Source organism: Festucalex cinctus, chromosome 1 (genome assembly GCF_051991245.1).
Source record: "Festucalex cinctus isolate MCC-2025b chromosome 1, RoL_Fcin_1.0, whole genome shotgun sequence".
Lineage (NCBI taxonomy): Eukaryota > Metazoa > Chordata > Actinopteri > Syngnathiformes > Syngnathidae > Festucalex > Festucalex cinctus.
In genome coordinates, this window is record NC_135411.1 from 64310161 (window position 1) to 64335942 (window position 25782).

At 39.1% G+C, this 25782-nt stretch overlaps 1 protein-coding gene across 4 annotated transcripts in view; it reads left to right on the forward strand.

The window, feature by feature from the left end:
* cdc42ep1b (CDC42 effector protein (Rho GTPase binding) 1b) overlaps positions 1-25782 on the forward strand; it is a 34418-nt gene that overhangs the window by 1447 nt on the left and 7189 nt on the right. The window contains exons 1-3 of one of the 4 annotated variants that reach the window (XM_077501992.1): positions 7317-7333; positions 7651-7735; positions 23375-23568. The gene's annotated coding sequence lies outside the window, so the exon portion shown is untranslated. Of the gene's footprint in view, positions 1-7316; positions 7334-7650; positions 7736-9877; positions 10036-10068; positions 10268-23374; positions 23569-25782 lie in introns of those variants that run through there. The other 3 variants (XM_077502000.1, XM_077502010.1, XM_077502020.1) reach the window with 3 other exon arrangements.

Below are 25782 nucleotides of genomic sequence, written 5' to 3' on the forward strand. Positions count from 1 at the left end.
AAATATTGGTACTATACACGTTTCTAACCCTCTGGCTGAACTTTATTTAATCACTATGACACATAGTTTCAGTTTCACTCTTTCTAGACATACATATTTTTATTTATTTATTTGGACCTGATGATGATCATATATACTCCAAAATGTAGCCATAAAGTAAAATACAATTCAATTAAAAGGGATTTGATACTTTTTACAAGTGGCCAAGAGTTTTCGTTTTATACTCCAACGTACAATGTAGTATTTCAGAGGTGCATGCTGTGTTTAATATGTTAATGCTAAAGCCCCACTAATTAACTTTTCAACGTTGCATTCATATTTTCAGAATTCTGCTGATGAAACATTGACATACAGATTAATTAAACCTTTGTCAAGGCCAGAGGGGGTCTGTATCATTTTTACTGGCATGAAACAACTTTGAGACTTTGAGACCCCCCCCACACACACAAAACTACAAACGTATCGATTTCTTTAAGGCATATGTCACGTGCCCCTTTCGTTGTAGTCGAGTTGAACGATTACTGTTATCATGGAAAAGCTGCAAAACTACCCAAGAAACGAAGATTTTTGTCTGAGGAGAAAAAAAAAAAAGCAATAAAAAGGGATCCTACCTGGACAAAACGCACAGGACAGGATTACAGTTTTTCACGATTGTCAACACACATTTCTAAATACAATAACAGATTTCTCAATACTGCACACACAAAATGCTAAACCTGACACTCCCTTTAATAAGACTCCTGCCATCAAATCTCTACGTTGTGTTCACAAAATTGAACTCATGTTTTCATTTGCTACACACAGTCGTATTTTCCAATGACACATAGAATTCATCGAGCACACACAACTAAGTCAGAACTCCATAATGCATCTTTAAAGTTTACATGACAGGATGTTGCACACTGTTATTGTGAGCTGAAAAAGGATACAGTAGCCTATTTGTTTACATTCCAGAGAAAAGCACTTGATTGTACAGTGAGCCCTCGTTTATTGTCCTAATTCAAATTTCTTGCTAACTTAGAAATCTTAATGTTTATGATTCCAAAAGGCCATTAAACATAGTGGTCATGAGCCACTGTGGAAAATCCAAGGCTGCTTGTCTGAGTTGTCATATTGAGTGGGTCGAATTTTAGTAGCGTGGAATGGCATGAGGTTGATGGTAGGTTTGAAATGTGTAGAAAAAGTGTTCAAGAGCACTCAGGAATTACGAGCTTGGGAGAAGAATGTGTTTCATTCTTGGCAAGGTGACAGGGCTGGCAGACTACTTTTTTTCTTTTCTTTTTTTTTTACTGAATCTGTCTGCGCGTGTGTTTGCGGTCTCAGTGCTGATGCTGAGATTCCACGATTAAAACAAGACACCATACTTATGAGCCCACATCGACATTCGATCACCCTGAAGACGGTGATGAGTTGCTGTTTGTAGGAATAAATACAGCTGACGTTTCATTTCAAAGTAGCAGAAAGTTTGCAAATGTGGTGCCTCTGCAGATGTTGGGCCATCATGAGAGTTATGTCTGCCTGCTTGAATGAATGAGTCCCATAGATTAAGCTACCCCAACACCTGTGTACTTTTAATCCTTTGGAGTTGTTTTTTTTCTCCTCAGACCAAGGCATCATTTGATGGCTTGACATGAGGAGGGGGCGCCGCATTGGTTGAGCATTCCCGTTGTCTCTAAGGTGACAGCAACACAGAGACGCTATTGACAGCAGCTCCGGACCCCAGTCTTTTCACACTGGAATGTCGTTAGAACCGCTCGCTCACACAAAAACAGATCTCTACAGCTCGTGTACATTTCTTTTGATTTTTCTTAGATCTTTACTGAGGCCTCTTTACAAATGTTTGCATTTTTAGGATAACAAATTGCTGTTGGCATGAAATACACTTACTGTTTGTTCCAAGGTTATTTTAGTTAACTAAAACTAAGGAAAATACTAAAATAAAAATTCAAAAAATAATTTTGTTAACAAAATAAAATAAAAACAAAAATGCTTTCTAAAAAACGAAACTAACTGAAACTACATTTTATGTTTACAAAACTAACTAAAACTATAATTATAGGAAAAATGTACTTGGTTTTAGTCTTTGGTAATTAATTTAATGCATGAGCCATTGGGGATGATTTTAAATGTGATTTTAAGTAGATTTTCTCTTTTTTTTCTTCTTTTTTTTTATTATTATTTTGAATACATCACACACTCACTCACACAAGCGTACATCATGTAAGGCACAAATGGTAATTTTAAGTATTCATTTTGTTATATTAACAGAAGTGATGTCATCTATCAGCAGCCAATAGAAAAGCACCGTCAGATGACGTTGTTCTAATGCTGTTTTTTAAATATTGCACACAAGTAATACACATTTCTTTTAAAAACTAAAACTAATACTGAAACTAACTAAAACTGATAAAACTAACAGAACCACCTTGTAAACTAATTAAAACTAAGTCAATTTAAAAAACATAACTCAAAACGAAATTAAACTAACTAAAATGGAAAATTCCAAAACTATAACCCTGGTTTGTTCAAATCATTTTTAATGAAAATATTTTTTATAAGTTCCCCGCATTAAAGCATTGAAAAAAATCTTCACAGTAAAACTCAAGAACTGAGATATAATCTTGCAGTAACTTTGTACTTTTTCAATCACATTATGATGCAAGTGCCCTGCGATTGGCTAGCAGTCCAGGGTGTACCCCGCCTACTGCCCAAAAGCCAGCTGAGATAGGCTTCAGCACCCCCCACAATCCTTGTGAGGAATAAGCGGTCAAGAAAATGGATGGATGGATTATGATCCAATCAAATTTGTATGTTGCTAGGTAGAATTTAGAGGACTCAATCATAACTGTCAATGAAAAAGGAAAACAAAATCAACGGCTGCCTGGAACATAAAGTCATCCTGACACATGAGACACCGTACCCCAACTGAAACTTTTGGTGTTGATCAGGTTTCCTCCCATTTTCAGCAAGCATGTTATCTCATTACGCTTAATGTCAGCACAATTCAAAGGTCACTACAGTCTGTTCATTTGATTTGTATGTTGGAGTATGTTCCATTTGGATCCAACTGACCCCTCTCCACAGCTTCTTGTGTGACTCAAGCCTGCAGGCAGCTGCACATAAGCGGCCCTTTGTGTCCCCAATGAGTGTCTTTTTTTTACTTTCTTTCAGAAAACGGAGGGATGGGGACATGAGTAATTGGGACAGATGTAAACATGGACAAGGCAAATGATTTATGCTTTTTTTTTTTGTTGGTGGAGAAGTGAGACAATAGCATTCGTTGTTGAAAGCTTTGGCTGAAACGTGAATAACGAACTTGGGATTGAAAGTAAGAAATGTGACATGTGCATCCTCTTGTAATTATCTGAAAAGGAGAACGTATATTCTGGTGTGCTGTGACGAAGATGCAATTATCATTGTAGGATGGAGGGAAGTGATGTTTTTGAGCAAAAGTATTTAAAAAAAATCTATGAGCAGATCAGATGTAACCATAAAGATGAAAGATTCATAACAATGAGCATTAAAGGAATGAAACAGTAAATAATGTCAATAATGAGGTGCCATCAAGTCAATTCGTATCAATAAATGTTACTGCATATTATCGATCAGTCTTAAGCTAATATAGAATTTTTTTTCTTTTTTGGACTGTATAGAAGTTTCTTTCCTTCCTTCCTCCTTCTTCTTCTTCTTTTTTTTTTTTTTACATTTAAAAAGAACCAGCTTCATTCATGCACACAAATGAACTCACGTTGTATGTTGAACTCATGCTGCCTTTCCTTTCCGTTTTTCTTTCACAAGAAGTTAGAATTACAGGGTGTAGCTTTCTAAAAGTGAACTCCACCACACTTTTGAACAGAAGACCAACCACTGCAGATACATTTCCAGACACACAAACAGTTTGAAAATGCAACTTGTTTTTATAACCTTACACTGCAAACAGCCATGTGAAGGAGTTTGCATCAAGTAAACGGTACAGTGGAAACTTGTTTTTTAAAGCTGTGTGCATTTACTAGCAACATATGACATGGAAGGTTGTACAGCGCCTTGCAAAAGTATTCACCCCCCTTCAGTTTTTTCAACACTTTGGCATGGTACGACCACAAACATAAATATTATGTTTGTGTGATTTATATGAAAGTTAAACACAAAGTAGCACACAATCGTGAAGTGAAATGAAGTAGATATTTTATTTTAAACTTGCTTTGCAACTATCCATCCATCCATTGTCATGACCGCTTATTCCTCACAAGAGTCACGGGTGGTGGAGCCAATCTCAGCTGGCTTTGGGCAGTAGGCGGGGTACATCCTGAACTTGTCGCCAGCCAATCGCAGGGCACACAGAGACGAACAACCATCCACGCACACAAGCTACCTCGGGACAATTCGGAGCGCCCAATTAACCTGCCATGCATGTCTTTGGAATGCGGGAGGAGACCGGAGTACCCGGAGAAGACCCACGCAGGCACGGGGAGAACATGCAAACTCCACCCAGGAAGTCTGGAGCCTGGACTCAAACCCGAGTCCTCAGTACTGGGAGGCGGATGTGCTAAGCACTCTCCACTGTGCCACCCCGTTTGTGGTTGTACTATGCAAAAATGTTGAAAAACTCAAGGAGTATGAATACTTATGTAAGTTGCTGTCATGTACAAGGTTATTTTAGTTAACTAAAACTAATGAAAAATCTAAAACTAACATTAAAAAAACAATTTAGTTAAGATATAAAATAAAAATGAAAATGCTTTTTTTTTTTTTTTTAAACAAATACTCACTGAAACTATATTTGATGTTTACAAAACTAACTAAAATTAGCTATAATTAGAGCAAAAATGTTCCTCGTTTTAGTCTTTGGTAATTAATTTAATGCATGAGCCTTTGGGGATGATTTTAAATGTGATTTTAAGTCATTTATTTTGATATTAACCGGAATAAAGACCTTTGAAGGTGTGTCACAGAGAAGTGATGTCATCTAGCAGCAACCAATAGAAAAGCACCTTTAGATAATATCGCTCCAAAGTTGTTTTTTAAATATTGCACACAAGTAATACACATTCTTTTAAAAAACTAAAACTGAAACTAAATAAAACTAAACTAAAACTTTTATTAAAGCATTTATTAAATAACTAAAACTAACTGCAAAAACAAAAAACAATGGTTTCAGCAGGAACAAAGTGAACATGCAATATGTTCACATTACGGTTCAGCAAACAAGCTTTGTGTGTATAATCACAAACAGATTAGTTGATTAGAAGATACTAACTCAAAAATAAATATTACAGAGACATAATGAGCAAATGTCATTTGTGACTTTACACCAAATGTTTAAAAACAAACAAACAAACAAGCAGCCGTATTGAGTTGACGAAACAAAGGTTTGGGTGTGTGTAAAGTGTCTGTTTTGTTGTGACCCAGAAAGAGACATGGTCCAACATAACAATGCTCTATTGTTTCTGGGCCAAGTCTCAGCTTACTGCATCCGCACATAACATAGAGAACTATCCAAACAAAACATAGGAGGGCCCATCATTCACATACTGTACTCCTAAAACCACCTTGCCACATACAGTATATCACCATCATTATCATCATCATCATCCAATTATTTTGTTTCTGTCTGATTATCTGATTAATTGCCACCAGATTTACATTTGGCTTTCATAACAACACAAATGTAAACTTCATCTATCTGCCAAAGCAGGAGCGGATTCCCTAAACCATACGTGAAACAAATCCAAGTGATGAAGAGTGATGCTGTGGGATCAGCAGAGAAGTAATTAGTAAATGGCACCTCATTTTTTTCCACCCGAAGGATTGAACTTTAGAAACGAGTTTCATTGTCTGTAAGGAGTTAAAGCTTCTTGGCATCTTGTATGATTTGTGAGAGACATTTCCTGTGAAAATCTTCTGTCTCAGAATGCTTCTCTGACTGTTTGAGTAGAAGTCTGTCCCATTCCACCTCCTTTTCTGTCCTCCTTAAGCTTCATCTTTGGAATTGATATCAGTGTTGGAAGACTGCTTTCTTCCAACCACCAGTCAAATGCGTATGAAACACTCAGCCATAAACAGAAATGCCGACTTTGCGAACACATCTCCCTCCTCTCATCTGGTTTATCAGCCTTTCTTCCTTCACATTGACTGTTCTTCACAGAGGGCCTGAGATGTGGCAGCTGCTGTCAGCAGGATTGATCTGCCCTCAAAGACTCACAAAATTTTCCTCTTTTCTCTTCTCAAGGTTCACAGCCACTCCTTTGCATCTCTCGTTTTTATTTTTTTAATCTTCTGTCCATGCTGCATCTCTCTTATCTCATGCCTTAGTCATTTCAGAATATCTTGTGTCTCATCACGGCATGGAAAGTTAATTTTTGTTAAATAATTACATTAAAAAAACAACAACTGTGATATAGTGTGTTAACAGTACAGTGAATTAGCAGTTGGCACATCTGCCTCACAGTTCCGAAGTCGGAAGGTTGAATCTCAGCTTCAAACTTCTTGTGTGGAATTCACATTCTCCCCATATTGTGTGAGCTTACTCTAACATTCCAAAACATGCATGAACACTCTTGTCCATGTGAATGTGGGTCATATGTGCCCTGTGATTAAGAGCAAACATTAGTTAAGTTAACAAAATGATGAGGAACAGATTTCTGCTACTACGGACGCAATAATAACTATCAGATGTAAGTAAAGTTGTGTTGGAAACACAAGCGCTCCCACTCGCACACACGCCATTGTAGCATGCACTATAAATCTCATGAGTGGTGAAGGCTGGAGAAAAAAAAGTGATGGGCGTTTTCAAAGAGATCAATGTCATGGGACTGAATGAAGGTCAAAGGTGACAACATTCCTCGCTAGTATTGCCTGCTGCCTCCCTTAAAAAACATTATCAAGAGTATCTGTTATGCTAGAAGTTGTGAAAATCTGATGCAAGAGCAAACCTGTTGCACATTAGCCTAAACCTCTGTTTAATTAAAGTGGATGCCAATCTTAAACATTTCTTGACAATAATATGTTATATGTGACCTCACTAGTCCAAACATGAAATTCTGATTAATATTACATTTGTGGAATATGAGTTATGAAGCAAAATCCAGCTGTTTCAATCCATCTCAAGGGCGGCCATTTTGCCACTTGCAGTCGACTCATGATGACATTACAGTTGCTCAGGACTCAGGCAACGACCTATCACAGTTCACCAGTTTTATGAAGCTGAACTGTGATTGGTTGTTACCAAAGCAACTGTGATGTCATTTTCACTCGCCAGCAAGTCGCAAAATAGCCGCCTTCTGATATTGATAAAAACTGATGGATTTTGCTGTTTAACACATATTCTGCTAAGGTAATATTAACCAGGATACTGTATTTAGACTGGTGGGGCTGCATAGAATATATTGTTGTCAAGAACATTTGACTTCCACTTTAAGACTCAACCTCTTCCTTGAAAATTCATGACAAAGTACTAAGCAGTCATGATAGACGGTTTCTTTACAAGATTTAACATCTACAATGACAATTGAAAATACTGTGTTCTTGATAAGCTCAGAGAGAACTAACGAGCCGGTAATATTCATTATCATTTTCATCCCACCCCTACTTCTCTTACTCCTCCCCCTCTTCCTCTCCATCTCTCTCTCTTTCCACTTGCCACCAGCATAGCTAGCGTGCAGCTGCTCTGCACCGATGCAAACTGCATGCCCATACGGGAATATAAACAAACTGAGGATTTTGTGTACACCTTAAGGTAAGACAATAGAGGGAAACAATGCATGCAAAATGTTTTCAGTATCAATTAGTCACACTACTGATGGCAAGTTACTATGAAAGTTATATATGTATATATATATATATATATATATATATATATATATATATATATATATATATATATATATATATATATATATATATATATATAATATAATATTATATTATACTATATTATATTATATTGTATTATATTATATTATATTATATTAAACTGTTACTATTGTATGTTTGTCCATGCTTTTTAGGGCCCGAGCAGCGACCGCTGCGAGGTCCCTATTGTTCCTGAAGGAATTCTTATTATTATTCTTCTTCTTCTTCTTCTTCTTTTTCTTTGTTATTATTCTTTTCCGCAAACAACCACATATTTGAGGCACTAAACATGAACGAAAACTCACCAAACTTTACACGCAGATCGGGTCTGGCGAAAAATTTGAGATTTTAAAGTCGCCATACATGATAACAGAAAAATGGCTCTGTAGCGCCACCTACATAGGTTTAACGGATCCCTGTCCCGCTACGATTGTCCTATGGCTACGAAAATTGTGTGGCACCTGTAGCACATCCAGATGAACAAAAACCTCTTTGATATGTGTACCCTAAAATAGACAGGAAGTGAGGTATGAGTATTTGAATGTCCAATTTTGGCCCATTTTTGCACATTTACAGGGGTCATACTTTTGCCCGCTTCTCCTACACGGTTAACCCGATTGACTTCAAACTTGGGCTGTACCATCTCAACACCTGGGACAACATCATGGTAAAAAATCTAAAGTTTTTGACATACTATATGACGGTGGCGGGGCATCAAATTTACAGTTTCAAAATTCTTACTTAACGAAGCATTGCCGGTGGTACGTTTAATCTAGAGCTACGAAAATTGGTACACATATGTAACAGACTATGATCTACAAAAAAGCCTGTTGGTGCCATATGCTAAACCTAACAGGAAGTCCGCCAGAGGCGAGGCATCAAATTTTGTGTTTCAAAATTCTAACTTAATGAAGCATTCCCGGCTGTACATTTCACCTAGAGTTACCAATATTTGAAGACATATGTAACAGCCCTCAAGGTACAAAAAACTCTTTTTGAACCATATGCTAAACCGAACAGGAAGTCCGCCATTTTGATTTACTTTGGAACGTGTTGCCATTTTTTGGGCCATTTCATAGGGGTCTTATTTTAACGAACTCCTCCTACAGAGTTTATCCGATCATCTCCAAACTTGGTGTGATTCATCTTAAGATGTTGAAGATGAAAAGTTATTGAAAGCTTTTTATTTTGTCGCACGCTGTTGCCGTGGCATGCACAGTTTGCAAAGGAAAAAATTACTTCTTAATGAAGCATTCCCAGTTGTACGAAGCAGCTAGAGCTACGAAAATTTGGAGACAAATGTAACAGCCCACGATGTACAAAAAAGTCTCTTGGTGCCATGTGCTAAACCCAACAGGAAGTCCCGTAGGGGCCGGGCATCACATTTTGAGCTAAAAAACTCCTCTTTAACGAAGCATTCCCGGTTGTACGTTTCACCTAGCGCTATGATAATTTAGAGGCATACATAAGAGCCCACGATGTACAAAAAAAGTCTCTTGGAACCATGTGCTAAACCAAACAGGAAGTCCGCCATTTTGATTTATGATGGGATTTGTAGCCTTTTTTTGTGGCCTTTTTTAGGGGTCATATTTTAACTCCTCCTACAAAATTCATCCGACCGTGTTCAAACTTGGTGTGTTTCATCTTAAGATGTTTAAGATGCAAATTTATCGAAAGTTTTTTATTTTGTCGCACGCTGCTGCTATAGCGATGCATTGGTTGCCAAGTAAAGTGCTGCTTTGTTTTTTTTTATCTATACATGTGTGAAAACTCGTGAAACTTTGCACACACATCAGACTTGTCATTAACATGAATTTTTAGAGATTTATTGTGCAATTTGCAATAAATCGCACCCTCTATACATTTTTTATGGAGCATTTCCGATTGGATGATTCAAGCGCAAAATAACTAAAGATGACTTGACTTGACCTAGATTTGTGAAAACTCAGAGGCATACCTATTATATTATTATTATTATTTGTACCTTACAAGATTATCTCTTGTGCCACATTAAACCCCTTTGCAGGCCTGAGCCAAACCACGGTCCATACATTTGATACCACTGCTTTATTTCAATGGTCAAGTACTTCATAACCACACCTACTTATGCTTGTCCTTGCATATATAGTAGACAACAAAGAGCTCTTTCAACAAAAGACATTTCCATCTACAAAGTCATACAAGGTAAGCACTCTATAAATTCTGCAATCACTACACTTCTATTCCTAAATTATCACTTCAAATACCAACAATGGTTAATACAGCTACAAATTTCTTGTATGTTTATGAAGTATGATACTGTATTTATTTCTACTCCTTTGCTTTTCTACAGAACATGAACAAATCAACAAGCAAACTCTTTTTTGATAAAGACCCTCTAATCATCTCCATACGCAAAGATTGCCAACTTTTTTCCGTAAGTATACAATACATAAACTAAACAGGACAACTTTCTCAATCATATACAGTATGCCATACATATATGTATTAAGTTCTCATTTATTAACAGGTTTGTTAAAGGCACCTTTAGTGTGTTTTTCTGTTTGTAATGTTTCTCCACGAGCACGTCTAGCCATTGATATCATGTAGAACACATATGCTAACCTTTTAGAGACAATTGAAGCTTACTTGCACAGTAGCCACTATCTTAACCACTTAATTCACATGTCTCCTTGACAACGTATTACATGTAGTGAAATGGTACTTTGTGCGTCTTATGCTTTTTTCTGAACACTGCTTTTCAACTCTTTCCTTAAAACCAATACATGCGGCACTGTTATACTGTATAAATATATATGTCCGTGTGTATATATTTGTATATTCTTTCAAATAAACTCGTTTTGACACACACAGCCATTGAGTAACATGCAACACGACCACAACGTTTTGCACCAACACGTTACCTCTGCTATTTAGAATCATGGAATCTAACATGACTGATTTTCATTGAATGCTTTGTCATTACAGTATGCATGCATTGATCATGCTCATGTGCTTTTTTCCCCTTTAGATGATGTCATTGGTTAGCCTGCTTCAAAGCTACATTTTTTCTTGAATAACTGTCACACATTTACTGTTTGCTGGACCCTACAAAACTGTCACAATACTTCACTATGTCATGAATACATATGTGTTGCACAGCGACACCACATTAAAAGTCATCAAAAAGCTTTTTCTTTGATCACACACCATCTCTGTGCCATGCAATGTTTTCAAATAAACAGATGCTGGTTTTGAATATCAAACGAGCGACTTTTCATGAAACTTTGCACACACATCAGAAAGTCCACACTTTTGAATTTATTTTGGGAATTGTGCATCATTTTTGGCCTTTTACTGCACCTTTTTACACACAAGGCACGGCAAATGCATTTCTATTTTCCATGGTCCTTGTCTATTTAACAGTACCCCAACGTGCAAGTCCCCCGACTTGCATATACCCCAATGTGGCCCGGGTTGCGAGGGCCCTTTATAGCTGCTCGCAGCTCTAGTCTATATTTACTTTTTCTTCAGGCATCTAATACACAATATGTGAATCGCTACACCATTGCGAAAAACGAAGTCTGTTCTGCAAGATTATTGCTAATTTGGCATGCAAGTGCTAAAAGGGCAAGGGCACTAGTAGCGTATTCCTCTGTGCAGACAAACTGCTGCTTGTTCTCAGTGCAAACCAGTATTCGGAACCAATCAAAATGACCTGGCGCTCATGATCAGATCACAGACTGCAGTGAAGTAAAAATAATACCATATGCCACAAATGAATACATGCAAATTAAGCTTAAGTGTGTTGGTGAGTCCATGGGCATTAATTACGCAGACGTTTCAAACCCTACTTGGCTTGACAGCCACATTCCTCCACACAGCCACTTTGAGGTTTCATGAACTACACCTCGCTGTTTATGTTTGCTTGGTGGATGTTTGGACAAGCATTTATTTATGTGCGGTTTTGTTTGGCCAAGTTATCCAATGTATGTGTTTGCAGTTCACTGTGGCTTGGCCTTTCCCCCCTCTCGGTTCTGTTGACAGAAGTCGCTTGTTGTAAAATCATACCTTTGATAAACGACTGAGTGATGGCAAAAATTAAACAGACCATTAAGATTGATTAGGGTACTTACTACTTAGCCTCCTGCTGTTATGTATTTAGTTGTATTTTTTTTCTTCAGGATGTCTTATCATTAAACAACTTGACACAATAGTATCATCATATGTCAAGTTCTGTTTCCATTGACCATTGACATTTTGCCTAAGCCATTTACTATGGTTGCCATTTCAGATCAAGGAAATTGTTTCACCAACTGTTCTCGTGGGATGAAGACTTTTTTGTTGTTGTTGTCGTCGTCATTTGTTTTCTGAAGCTGAGCCGTGATTGGTAATTACCTGATCCCTGAGCAACTGTGATGTCATTTTCAGTCAACAGCAAGTGGCAAAATGGCCACCCTTGAAAAAGCTGAAAACTGATTAATCTGGCTGCTTAATTCATATCCCGGCGGCACGGTGACGGACGCAAGATCGAGTCTGGGCTGTCTTCCTTCCTGGGTGGAGTTTGCATGTTCTCCCCGTGCCTGTGTGGGTTTTCTCCGGGTACTCTGGTCTCTTCCCACATTCAAAAGACATGCATGGGAGGTTGATCGGGCGCTCTGAATTGTCCCTAGGTGTGATTGTGTGCGTGGATGGTTGTTCGTCTCTGTGTGCCCTGCAATTGGCTGGCAACCAGTTCAGAATCGTCTCACTGATCTGTATATATTACTGGATAGCCGATAGCCCATACACCCCAGTGCAAGCCGTTGAAGCGACAGGGCAGCCATCTTACTCCTCCCATCTCGCGAGCAGACTACTACTGTTTGAACTATTTTGAAGACCCCTTTGTCTTTTATGGTTCAGTTCCTAGACCCCTGTTGTTTCTACTAAGCACTGTCTCAAATGTTCTCTATTTTCGATCCTGTAAATGTATAGGATCGTATGACGAGAAATGTTTCTTAGGAGTAGTAATATGTCGGCCTCGCGGCTTCAGATTAGAGGTTCGTCTTCTTCGCTGATTCTTCTTCTACGCTTTCTGTCATAACTCCCTGTGGCAGCGCTACAGCGCCACTCCGGACTTAGCATTTATATTACAGTTGTTAAACGTCCTCAACGTCTCCTTTTGGACACTTGCATGTCTTGAAACATTTCTGTCTGTGCAAGATTTGTTTGAGGAACGAAGCTGGCCATGCTTCCGTGTGAACAGGGCCTAAGAGGTGATGAAAAGAAACTAACGAATAGCGGTAGCGGTCCCAGGCGAACATATTAGCTAGTAGGCTACACTGTTGTTCATCTCTTTTTTTGAGTTGCCTGTAAACTGCGGTGGTGCAATGCTGCCACCACTCTGCGATTAGCAGATTAACATATGGCTGGCTACGTGTAATGCAGCCGCGCTGCACGACGGACGCGGTGCACGGCAATCTAGGGTATCAATTAAGTATCGTGATACCACTTAATGGATCGATACTGCGGATCGTGTGAACAAGTATCGCGATGTATTGCCAAATGATATTTTGTCCCATCCCTAATATACTAGGGGTGTGAATTGCCTAGTACCTGACGATTCGATTCGTATCACGATTCACAGGTCACGATTCGATTCGATACCGATTAATCCCGATACGAATTTATAAGTCGATTGTTGCGATTTTTTTCATTCAAATTTAGAAAATACTAATCAGTAAGCTTGTAGAGTGTAAGATTTATATGAAAATGTATTATGTATTTATCTGAAATTTCAGTCTTATAGAGGTTGTAATCTGTTTCATGTTTGAACAGCATTAAAATAAAATATTAAGGCTTAATGTTCCGTTCATATAAAATTCTTCCATGCTCAAGGTGTGAATCCTAAAAAAAAAAAAAAAAAAGATTCTGCCGATTATTGAATCGATTCGAGAATCGCGCGATGTAGTATCGCGATATATCGCCGAATCGATTTTTTTTTTTTACCACCCCTATAATATACCGTATATATACAGTGTACATACTACCCCTAGCAAAAGTATGGAATCACCAGTCTTGGACGAGCACTAATTCAGACGTTTTATTCTGTAGATCAAACTCAGATAAAAGGCATGAAACAGTCGTGAGGTTATTCTAAAGTGCAACATCTTGGCTTTCAGAAACACTAAAAGAAATTAAGAAAAAACATTGTGCTGGTCTGTAAATGTTACTTTTATAGAGCAAGTGCAGGGAAATAAATATGGCATCACTCCATTCTGAGGGAACAAATATGGAATCACTCAATTTTGAGCAGAAAATAAGGACACACCCAGTCAATTTCTTTTCCTTAATTGGGCACCTGCCTCAAATTACATCAGCTCGTTAGTCAGCAGTTAAAAGCAGTGCAGTTATCACACCTCGGAGGGCTGCTGCACCAAGTGGATTGGCAAGAATCATGGCTCCAACAAGGGAGATGTCTCCTGAGACCAAAGACAGGATTATCAAACTTCTTGCAGAAGGTAACTCTACACGTATGGTTGCCAAAGATGTGGGCTCTTCACAGTCAGCTGTATCGAAGAGCTGGACCAAGTCCAAACAGTATGGGAAGGTTGTTAAAGTCAAGTGTACTGGTCGACCAAGGAAGACATCTAAGCGTCAAGACAAACAACTAAAGGCCATATGTCTTGAAAACAGAAAATGCACAACAAGACAAATGAAGAAATGGGAGTCAATGCTGGAGTCAATGTATGTGACAGAATTGTGCAAAATCGCTTAAAGGAATTGGCATTTACATACAGGAAAGCTAAAAGAAAACCATCATTGAACAAGACTGAATGGGTTAAGGAGAGGCAATGGACTGTGGATGACTGGATGAAGGTTATCTTCAGTGATGAGTCACGAATCTGCATTGGACAAGGTGATGACGCTGGAACTTTTGTTTGGTGCCGTTCCAGTGAGATTTACAAAGAAGACTGCCTAAATAAAACATCCAAATTCCCACAGTCCTTGATGATATGGGGCTGCATGTCAGGCAAAGGCACTGGGGAGATGGCTGTGGTTAAATCTTCAATAAATGCACAAGTTTACATTGACATTTTGGACAGCTTTCTTATCCCTTCAATTGAAAAAATGTTTGGGGATGATGAAACCATTTTCCAAGATGACAATGCATCATGCCACAGAGCAAAAACTGTGAAAGCATTCCTTGGAGAAAGACGCATCCAGTCAACGTCATGGCCTGCAAATAGCCCAGATCTCAACCCAATTGAAAACCTGTGGTGGAAATTGAAAAAAAATGGTCCACAGCAAGGCTCGGACCTGCAAAGATGATCTGGCAACTGCAATCAAAGAGAGTTGGCACCAGATTGATGAAGAATACTGTTTGTCACTCATCAAGTCCATGCAAGCTGTCATAAAAGCCAGAGGTGGTGCAACTAAATACTAGTGATGTTTTTTCTTTGTCTGTTTTTCATGATTCCATATTTTTTTTCCTCAGAATGGAGTGATTCCATATTTATTTCCCTGCACTTGCTCTATAAAAGTAACATTTACTGACCAGCACAATGTTTTTTCTTCATTTCTTTTAGTCTTTCTGAATGCCAAGATGTTACGACTGTTTTGTGCATTTTATCTGAGTTTGATCTACAGAATAAAATGTCTGAGTGCTCGTCCAAGACTGGTAATTCCATACTTTTTGCTAGGGGTTGTATAATCCAACATTCATCCATCCATCCATCCATTTTTTTTTAGCCGCTTTTCCTCACAAGGGTCGTGGGGGTGCTGGAGCCTATCTCAGATGGCTTTGGGCAGTATTCAGGGTATACCCTGAACTGGTTGCCAGTCGCCTAGAGAATAAGACATTTGATATGTGTTGCTGTACACAAACCCATGACGATAGGCCAGGAAATGTTTTACCACGTTGATCCTTGTTAAGTGAGTGCTTGTTATATTTTGGATCCATGCGTAATGATCAGGGTTTTCTGACCTCAACCATATTTAGCTAGTGTTGCACTGTAAAAGGACCAGCATCAGTCCTGTCCAGTGGAGGGACACAACATGATGTCTGAGCTACAGGGACTAAACTTGCTCTAATGTCATCTCATCCTCCACTTTGGAGCACAATGATACCACATGTGAGAGTAAATGTTCCTGCAGGAGGAGGAGTGACATGAAACAATGAGCGTTAACCTGTCTTGAAGAGGTCCATAAAGGGTTGCCACTTGTCAAAGAATTTTGTCAAAGTACCATTTCTTGAATATCTTATTTTCTCAACTTTCAAAAAGGACATGACATCGTTGGCCCACTGGGTGTGTGAGGGGCAGTTGTTGATTTCCAGTTGAGAAGAAGGCTTCGTTTAGCAACGACAGAGGTGAAAGCTATAACCTCCAGATCCCTAGCTGAGTAACGGAAATAATCGTCGGGGAGACCAAAAATTCCAACATGAGGTGATATGGTTATGGGCCTGGAGAGAACCTTGGACAAAGTATCAAAATAAATTTGCCAAAAGTTAGCCAAGGCTGAACAGGAAAAAAAACATATGCGCAAGATCACAAGGTGAAGTTCCACACTTATCACAAACATCAATAGTATTTGGGAAAAATCGTGACAGCCTAGTCTTAGAATAATGACATCTAAATACAACTTTAAATTGAATCAGTGTCAAACGAGCGCAGATGGAAGTTCTATGAATAACCCTCAGTGCAGAGTCCCACCAGTGATCCTCAAAAACCAAATCCAATTCACGTTCCCATGCTTCCTTTGTTGCCCTAAACACAGACGCATTAAAAGACTGAATAGAATCATAAATTTTATAAGTTAAAGCTTTTCGTAATGGATCATGTTGCAAAAGTTCACCCCATGGTTGTTCAGGTGGAAGTTGCGGGAAGTTAGGAAACAAAAGTTTAGCACAGTTCCTCACCTGAAAATACCGAAAAAGATGTGAGGATAGAAGGTCAAATTCGGTAACCAGGTCGGTAAAAGACCGAAAGGACCCATCCTTATAAAGATCTTTAAAACATTTAAGTCCCTTCTCCTGCCATGTGACAAATGTGATGTCAGTAAGTGCAGGTTTAAACACTGGATTCTTTAATAGTGGAGTCAACACCAAGGGAGCCAAAAAATTAAACTGCTTCCTAAATTGAAACCAAATCTTAAGGGTTGCGATAACCACTGGGTTGTTGGTAAGGCCAGAGGGGTTCGTGGTTCCTGGACCAGTCAACAAGGCAAGAAGAGAAAATGGAGAACATGACTGCGCCTCCAAGTGATACCAAGATACATCAACCATCCCGGACCAAAACGTAATTCTAGCTATATTTGCAGCCCAATAATAAAATTGAAAATTTGGTAGAGAAAGCCCACCATAGAACTTACAATTTTGAAGTACTTTCAGTCCAACTCTGGGTGCTTTACCATTCCACAAAAAAATGAGAAATCGTTGAGTCTACTTCCTTAAAAAAACTTTTAGGCAAAAACACTGGCAAGCACTGAAACAAAAACAAAAACTTTGGCAAAACAGTCATTTTAACGGCATTTATTCGACCAATCAGAGTGAGTGGGAGGGAGCTCCACCTTTGAAAGTCTGCCTTCATTTTGGTCAAAAGAGGAGAAAAATTTACACAACGGAGGGAGAGGAAAGATCTGGCTATGCCGACCCCCAGGTACCTAAACCCCGAAGGGCTCAATTTAAAAGGAATGTCAGGCTGAGAAAGCTTAAGTGCTAACTCGTTAACTGGATAACATTCACTCTTACCAATATTGACTCTATATCCAGAGAACATGCCAAACCTGTGAAAAAATGAAATGATCGCAGGACACGATTTAATTGGGTTTACAATATAGAGCAACAGATCGTCAGCATATAATGATAGTTTAAATTCCGAGCCTTTTCTGGTAATTCCATTAAAAATAGAAGACGACCTCAAATAAACAGACAATGGTTCTATAGCAAGGGCGAAGAGGAGGGGTGATAGGGGGCATCCCTGCCTGCAACTAGTGATGTGCTTCTCGGGTCGAATCCCTGAAGCGTGTGCCGAGTAATGCAGATGTGTGGTTCATGAACGGCGTGTCAATGCGTGTGTTGATGACGTACGTGGTGACGTTTGAAGCCCCACGAAGCAGGTGTACCACGTGACTGATTCAGGAAATGATTCGCTAGGTTTGAGTGTAGTTCGAAATAAAAGCGACAAAGAAACGCTATGGATTCCCCTTCACTTTTTGTGTTTTCGGGTCCCTTATTGCGCTACTTTTTTTTGCTTTTGGCATTCGATTTGACGAGCCTCTTTTTGCGATGGAACCAGCAAGAAAGAGATTTTCCCTTGTTTAGGAGCACTTTGAGCAGATCTCACCTCAGAAGGTAATGCACTGTAATTACGGTACTATTTTAACAGATTCCAATAATAAAATAAAATAAAATGTGACAACACATAAAATTCACATTTTTCTGTTCACAGTTGAAAGTCCCCTTCAGTACTGGGAATCACAGAAATATACGCGTCCAATTCTATACAAACTTGCTATCTCATATCGATGCACCCCTGCTTCATCAGTACCATGTGAAAGAGTTTTTTCCCAAAGCAGGTGAAATTCTCTGCAAAAAAAAAGAAACAGCCTGAGTCCAAAAACTTCGGAAAAAATAGTTTTTAAATAAAAATGAATAAGCACTTTATTTTACCTCCTTATTTCACATTTTCACTTGTTGCATAAGCACAAACATAGACAAAGTAACAGAACAATTCATGTTAAAACACTCTTCAAATATATATTCTTTTGTATTTAGAGCATGATTTACACCCCACCATTTTATTGCATGCACCAAGCATGTTATACATTTTTCTGTCCACATGATGGCGTAGTCGAGGAAATGAATCATCTTGAAGCCCCTACGTGTGTGTGAAGCATTTCACTGCAGGGCTTCACTGCTTTACGGGGCTTCATTTTGCCATCACTACCTGCAACCCCTCGTCAGAGGAAAGTATCCAGATCGAGTGTTGTTAGTAACAATACTAGCACATGGAGATGTATAAAGAAGGCGTATCCATGATATGAATGTTTCACCCAAACTGAACTTAGTTAAAACTGCAAGCAGATACGGCCACTCGACTCGATCAAATGCCTTTTCCGCGTCAATCGAAATAACCACTTCAGGTGCAGCCACAGAATCCTTTGAATAGATAATGTCTAATAAAGTATGAACATTATAATAAAGCTGACGCCCCTTTATAAAGCCAGTCTGTTCCTCAGAAATGACAGTCGGGAGGACCTTTTCAAGTTGACATGCCAAAGCCTTCGCAAGAATCTTCGTGTCCACATTCATCAAAGAAATTGGCCTGTAGGAGGCACAAAGTTCAGGATCCTTGTCCTTTTTTAAAAGCACACTAATTGAAGCCTGCCTCAAAGTAGGAGGGAGCGATCCAAGCCGCAATGCTTCGACATAAACTGAATGGAGCAAAGGAATAAGCTTATCCTGAAATGCTTTATAGAATCCAACCGAAAAACCATCGGGACCCGGAGCTTTATTAATTTGCATACCTTGCAAAAGCGAATTTAATTCTTGAACAGTCAAGTCTGAGTTCAGAGATTTATTCATTTCCAAATTCACGGTAGGAACTTGAAGTTTGTCTAAAAATGAGCACATATCAGCTTGATCTAATGGGAAGTCCGACCTGTACAATGACTTATAAAAAGAACAAAAGATAGAATTAATAACTTTTAGGTCCTCATGCAGCGCCCCAGTATCATCCTGAATACGAGGAATCAAGCGTGAGGCCGCCTGACGGCGTAACTGGTGAGCCAGTAACCTCCCAGATTTATCCCCATATTCGTAATATTTAGAACGTGTGTAAAGCAACAGACGCTCAGCATCATCTGTTGTAATAATATCCAATTCTGTCTGTAAAACTGTACGACGTTTTAAAAGATCAGTAGAGGTGGCGACTGCAAGCTGTTGGTCAACAGACTTTAAATCCGCTAAAAGTGTCTGGACACGTAACATCCTCGCCTTTTTTTAGATGTGCTGAATATGAAATTATTTGCCCACGTAAATAAGCCTTTAAAGATTCCCACAATAACGCTCTAGAGATTGGTTCGTAATCAGAGTCATTATTAGCAATAAAATCATTTATTGCATCTGAGATAAATTTGTGAAATTTGTTATCTGATAAAAGTGATGAATTAAATCGCCAACATGAGGTATAGCGCCGACCAGGAGATAACTGAACATTTAAGGACAGGGGCGCATGGTCCGAAACCACAATTGGATGGTAAGAAATATCTGTTACAGTTGATATAAGTTTGGCATCTACAAAGAAATAATCTATGCGAGAAAAGGTTTTATGTACATGAGAATAGAAAGAATATTCCCTACCGCTCGGATTACGGAACCTCCAGGGATCAACACAGCCATTGTCGGACATGAAATTAGAAAGAGCATTAGCCATTAATGATCGTGTAGACCCAGGTTTTGAACGGTCCAGTTGTGGATCAATAGCACAGTTCATGTCCCCACCAAAAATAATAAAGCAATCATTTAGAGAAGGCAGACGTTCAAACAACTTGTCCATAAAAGAAGGACTGTCAAAGTTTGGTGCATACACGTTAACTAGCAAGACCGGCATCCCAAACAAAGTACCATCTCCCCCTCGCTCCAACTAAAGTGGAGCTCCTGCAAATACTGTAAATACCAATAATATAATATAAAACCAGAAAAAAAAGGTCAGGGCAAAAATATTAAATGTGTAGATTAAATCTTTAACACTTCAATATATCTGTATATTTTCCAAAATATAAAACTACGCAAACTTCACAACCCTCTAGAGAAATTGAGCACCTCTAAACGTTTCAAAATAATACAGAACAAAGAAGAGAAAAAGAAAACAGAGTGAAAAAAGGTGCCATTAACGAGGTTAAAGTTGTCAAGCCGTGATACAACCCAGAACAATTACAAAAATAACGGCAAACCAGCTCATCGACTCATCGAAGTGTCTTCACAAACGCCGCAGCTTCACTCGGTGACGTAAACTCCCGTGTGACATGTCCTCTTGTAATCCGGAGACGAGCTGGATGCAGCAGGCCAAATTTGACATCGGGGATGTCCTTAAGTTGGCGTTTCACCTCGTTGAAAGCCGTGCGTCCCTTAGCCATCCGCGCCGTAAGATCGGGAAATATGAAGACAGTTGAATCCTTCATCTTAAAACGCCGCTGAGCACGGGCACGTCGTAAGATGTCAACAGCGTCAGCAAAATAATGCATGCGTGCAATAATATGGTGGGGACGTTCACCAGGCTTCGGTTTTGGCTGCAGAGATCGATGCGCACGGTCCACGACGGGTTCTTTGTCCAGAGAGAGCGCATCCTCAAGGAGTGAGGAAACCGTGGCCGCATTAATTGAGTGTTCCTCGGACAGACCCACTATGCGGATGTTGTTGCGGCGAGACCTCGCCTCCAAATCCTCACATTTACTGTCAAGAACATTCAATTGCAACGAAAGTGTGTCCACTATAGACTTGAGTGAAGCCACGTCATCCGTACATGTAGACAGCGAGCCTTCCATGTCAGTCACCGTCGCCTTAAGTGCGCCCACCTCCGATGTGATCGCTACCATGTTAGCATTCAGCTCCGCTTTAAAATTTCGCAGCTCGGACTTTATCTGAGCCAAACCGCTCGACATTGCCTCTTCCAATTCAGCCTTAAAGACTACCATCTCCTCACGTAGGGCAGCAAGCAGTTCAGCTTTAAAGTCCGCCGAAATCATGCTCATGGCAGCCGAAACTTCTTCCGGAGAAGTTGTCGACGCGCCAGCAGATGCGCTCAGAGGCGGGGTCGCCGCAACACTCCGAGACGTGGTTGAAGCGACAGGAGCAGGCCTCGTTTGCGGAGCCGCCGGGTTGCTTGTATTCTTTGGCCGCGTAGGCATTATAACGTAGGTTACGGTCCGAAAAAATCCACGGAACCAAGATAATGAGCTAGAGGGTGTGCGAAAGTTAGTGAAGAAGCCCAAGCATTAGGTATCTGCAGGAGCTCCCGTACCCACGTCTCACTCCATGAGTTGCTAAACCGGAAGTCATTATTATTATTATTATTATTATTATTATCCAGTGGCCTTGCATTATTTTTTTTTCTTTATCAAAAACATGTCAGATAAACATGTTTAGAATTTTCTGGCTCAGGTCAACTGAATGATTTTCTAGTTATATTTGTAAAGGCATACACAACCCAGGTATTGGATCTCATTAGGTTATTCAGGTGTGCCTAGTGTTGTGGCTGCTGTGAATATAAGCAGCTTTTTTTTTTTTCTTTTTTTTTTTTAAAGCTGGACTTCCTGTTATATTTTATTTATTTTTTATTTTTTTACCAGACTGTAGTGTTTGTCTCTCTTGCCTATGTTTATCTTCCTCCTACCTCCGCATGCCACACTGGCCTTAATCTAACATGGATCAGAAATAGCCAAGCAGGCAACAGCTAGAATCCATTTAACCTCTCATCTGTATAAATGAGCGCTTATTCCCGAACTGACATATTTTTTCACAATTGCTTCATATCAATGGCAGTGAATAGCCGTTTAACTTTGGGGAAATTTGGAACATCTGAAAAATGAGGGATTAGTTAAAGATTTAACAACAGTAATCCAAGGTCCAAGCAAGTGCCTAGTAAGAGTGACACCTTTCTCATCTTATTAAATCACGGCTTGAACTGGCAACAACTTCAGCTTGACTGACTTCACCTCCATGTGGCATTAATCCAATACTCTGACCTGCAGTGGTCACGTGATTACGGCTTACAACTGTTGTGTACCCACAAGGAAAGGAAACAAACATTTGACTGATACTGCTTTAACAGTTTGGTAACATACTCTACATGCCTGTACATTTTTAGTCCAAATGGAATCCAATAATCTGTCCTTTGGATGTCGATTGCACTGTATTTGGACTCATATTATGTACCTGATCTAGTGTGTGGTTTCAAGCATGCAGTCCTTTTCATTCAGTTCAGATATAAAAAGGAAGGGAAAAAAGTTTAAGTGAAGTGCTATATTATAAACAAAGCTAGAAATATAGTTCATTTATCTTTTTTCTTCCAAATACTGTCCTGTCCATAAATAAATAAATAAATAAAAGTTGAGAGCATCTTGGAAACTTTTTTTCATCGCGGGGGCAAGAAAGTACAAACAGATTCTTGACACATGTTCCATCCCTGGACAATAGAATGGGAGAAAACGTTCCCAGCGTTGATCCTGACCATATGCTTGACACGCCGTGTGTGTTTTCTATTTTGTTTGCGCTTTCTGTTTATGTTTGTTGGCTGAATAAAAACAGAACAGCCCCTCTACCTGGAAACCATCAGGGAAGTAAGTGGATTGAAGACGGCAGAGAGCAAGTGAGGGAGTCACAGTTGGGGGGTGGTAGACAGAAGGGATTAAGAGCTAATCCAATGCATGGACAATCCCAAAGAAGCCTTATCGTCCTGCCAGGGAGACTCAGACAGAACAGTTACAGGATTGTCACTTTTTTTTTGCATGTCTTTTTCATAGTTGAATCACCCCTGCCAACTTTTTTTCTTCTTCTCAAAAGTCTGGCGTTCTTGCGTGAAGGAGTTCCAGGAAAGAGCGCACAAAGCGCCTTGGTGACAGGATGGTGCTGCACATGGATAAAGCTCTTCAGTCGCAGATGATGCATGACGCTGGATCAACTCTGCTGGATGCTGAATGACTCACAAGATTCTCTCAGGAAGTGAAGATCTTTTGAACACAGAGGACCCTCTGCCAGTAAGCAATATGACCTCGGGCGACAGTGCCATGCTTTGAGAATGACTTTCTTGAAAACTGCATTGTAGAAACAAATGGATAGGAGTGGGATTAACAGATCAATGTGGACTCTGTTAAATGTAGATGAAGCGCAGAATAAATCAGCACATTCAGTATGGTTAACAACATACTTAGGTTCTTTCTTACTTTTTCCCAAAACCTTGTTTAGGTGAGTAATGCAAAGATGGGAGCAGAGGTGGGTAGAGTCGCCAAAAATTATTCTTAAGTATAAGTACTGTAATTTTAGAATATCATGACTCAAGGACCAATAATGTGTTGTCCAACAAATACAGTAATTGTACTTGAGTAAGAGTACGACTCCACTACTGGGTAACTGGTTAATAAAAAATAAACCAATTAATGCATTTTTGAACAAGTGCATTAACATCAAACAGACAAAGATCTATAATATAAATAAAAATCATTCAAATATTGCCCAAAAGCATCTCTTTAAAACATTTTTTAAAAATTAAATAACAAAATCTAAGGCAGATTTAGCCACAATATATTGTCTTTATTTAATGTCCTTTGTTCAATTGTGAAACAAGCTCAGATAATGGACATTATTGTGTGAAGGCTGGAGGCCAATGTTCGACATATTCCAAAAATTCACGCAACAACCGCTTCCATTTTTCTCAGTTTAAAAATTCACGCCTTACCCACAATTCCCGATTTCGTACCCATGTATTTTTAATGGTAGATTCTACATTTCACATTTACTTCCACATTTTTTATCCGATTCCAACAATTTATGATATGAGCTCTTCCAGCTTTTCAGTTCCAAAATTCACACGTTACCCACATTTCCCGATTTCGTACCCAAATTTTTCCCATGTATTCTTAATTCCATCCATCCATCCATTTTCTTGACTGCTTATTCCTCACAAGGGTCGCGGGGGCTGCTGGCGCCTATCTCAGCTGGCTCTGGGCAGTAGGCGGGGGACACCCTGGACTGGTTGCCAACCAATCGCAGGGCTGTATTCTTAATTGGAGATTCAGAATTTCACATTTACTTCCACATTTTCCATCCGATTGACAGCATTCCAGCTTCAATATATTCCACCAATTCACGCCATGAGCTCTTCCAGCTTTTCAGTTCCAAATTCACATCTTACCCACAATTCCCGATTTCATACCCGATTATTTCCCACATTCTATATTTTCCATTTACTTCCACATTATTCATCCAATTCACTTCATTCCAACTTCAATATATTCCAGCAATTCACGCCAGGAGCTCTTCCAGCTTTTAAGTTCCAAAATTCACACGTTACCCACAATTCCCGATTTCGTACCATTATTTCCCACATTCTACATTTTCCATTTACTTCCACATTATTCATCTGATTGACTTCAATATATTCCAATAATTCATGCCATGAGCTATTCCAAATTATTCCAGTTTTTCATTCAGCTTTCCAGCTTTCACACGCCATTTCCCCAGAAATGGCATTTTCTAGTTAATTCTATAATTATATATAATGTGATGATATTGCGTTTCAATGGGTGGATTCACCCCATTTAGTTTTGTATAAATATTTTGAATTTTGCCCATTTCAAATTTTATAAGTTGCTCAGGACTCAGGTAACAACCAATCACAACTCAGCTTCAGGAAACAGGTGAGCCATGGTTGGTCGTTACCTGGGCCCTGAGCAACTGTGATGTCATTTTTAGCCAAGCGCAAGTGGCAAAATGGCTGCCCACTGAGATGGATACAAACAGGTGGGTTTTGTTACTAAAAAGGCATACTTGACTCATTTAGCCATTTTTCAGCAGTAGCAAAGTAATATTTTGTCTATGATTAATGTGATAACGTCATTATTTTTTACAACTACAACAACAATTTTGACACATTTTGCCACTGTAAATGACATCACATGAGTTCAGGAAACAGGTAATGACCAATCATGGCTCACCTGTTTTCTGGGTTTGGTCATGTGACATTTGCAAACTGAACCATGATCGGTCATTACCTGTTTTCTTAGAATGTGTGATGTCATCTTCAGTCGACAGCAAGTGGCAAAATGTGTTTTTAAAGGTATTAATTGTACATGAAATTATAATCAAGTTATCCAATTAATTCTAGACGAAATATTAACTTTCTACTGCTGAAAATGGCTAAATGAGTCAAATATCCCTTTAACTCATATTCCACAAACGCAATATTATTCTGT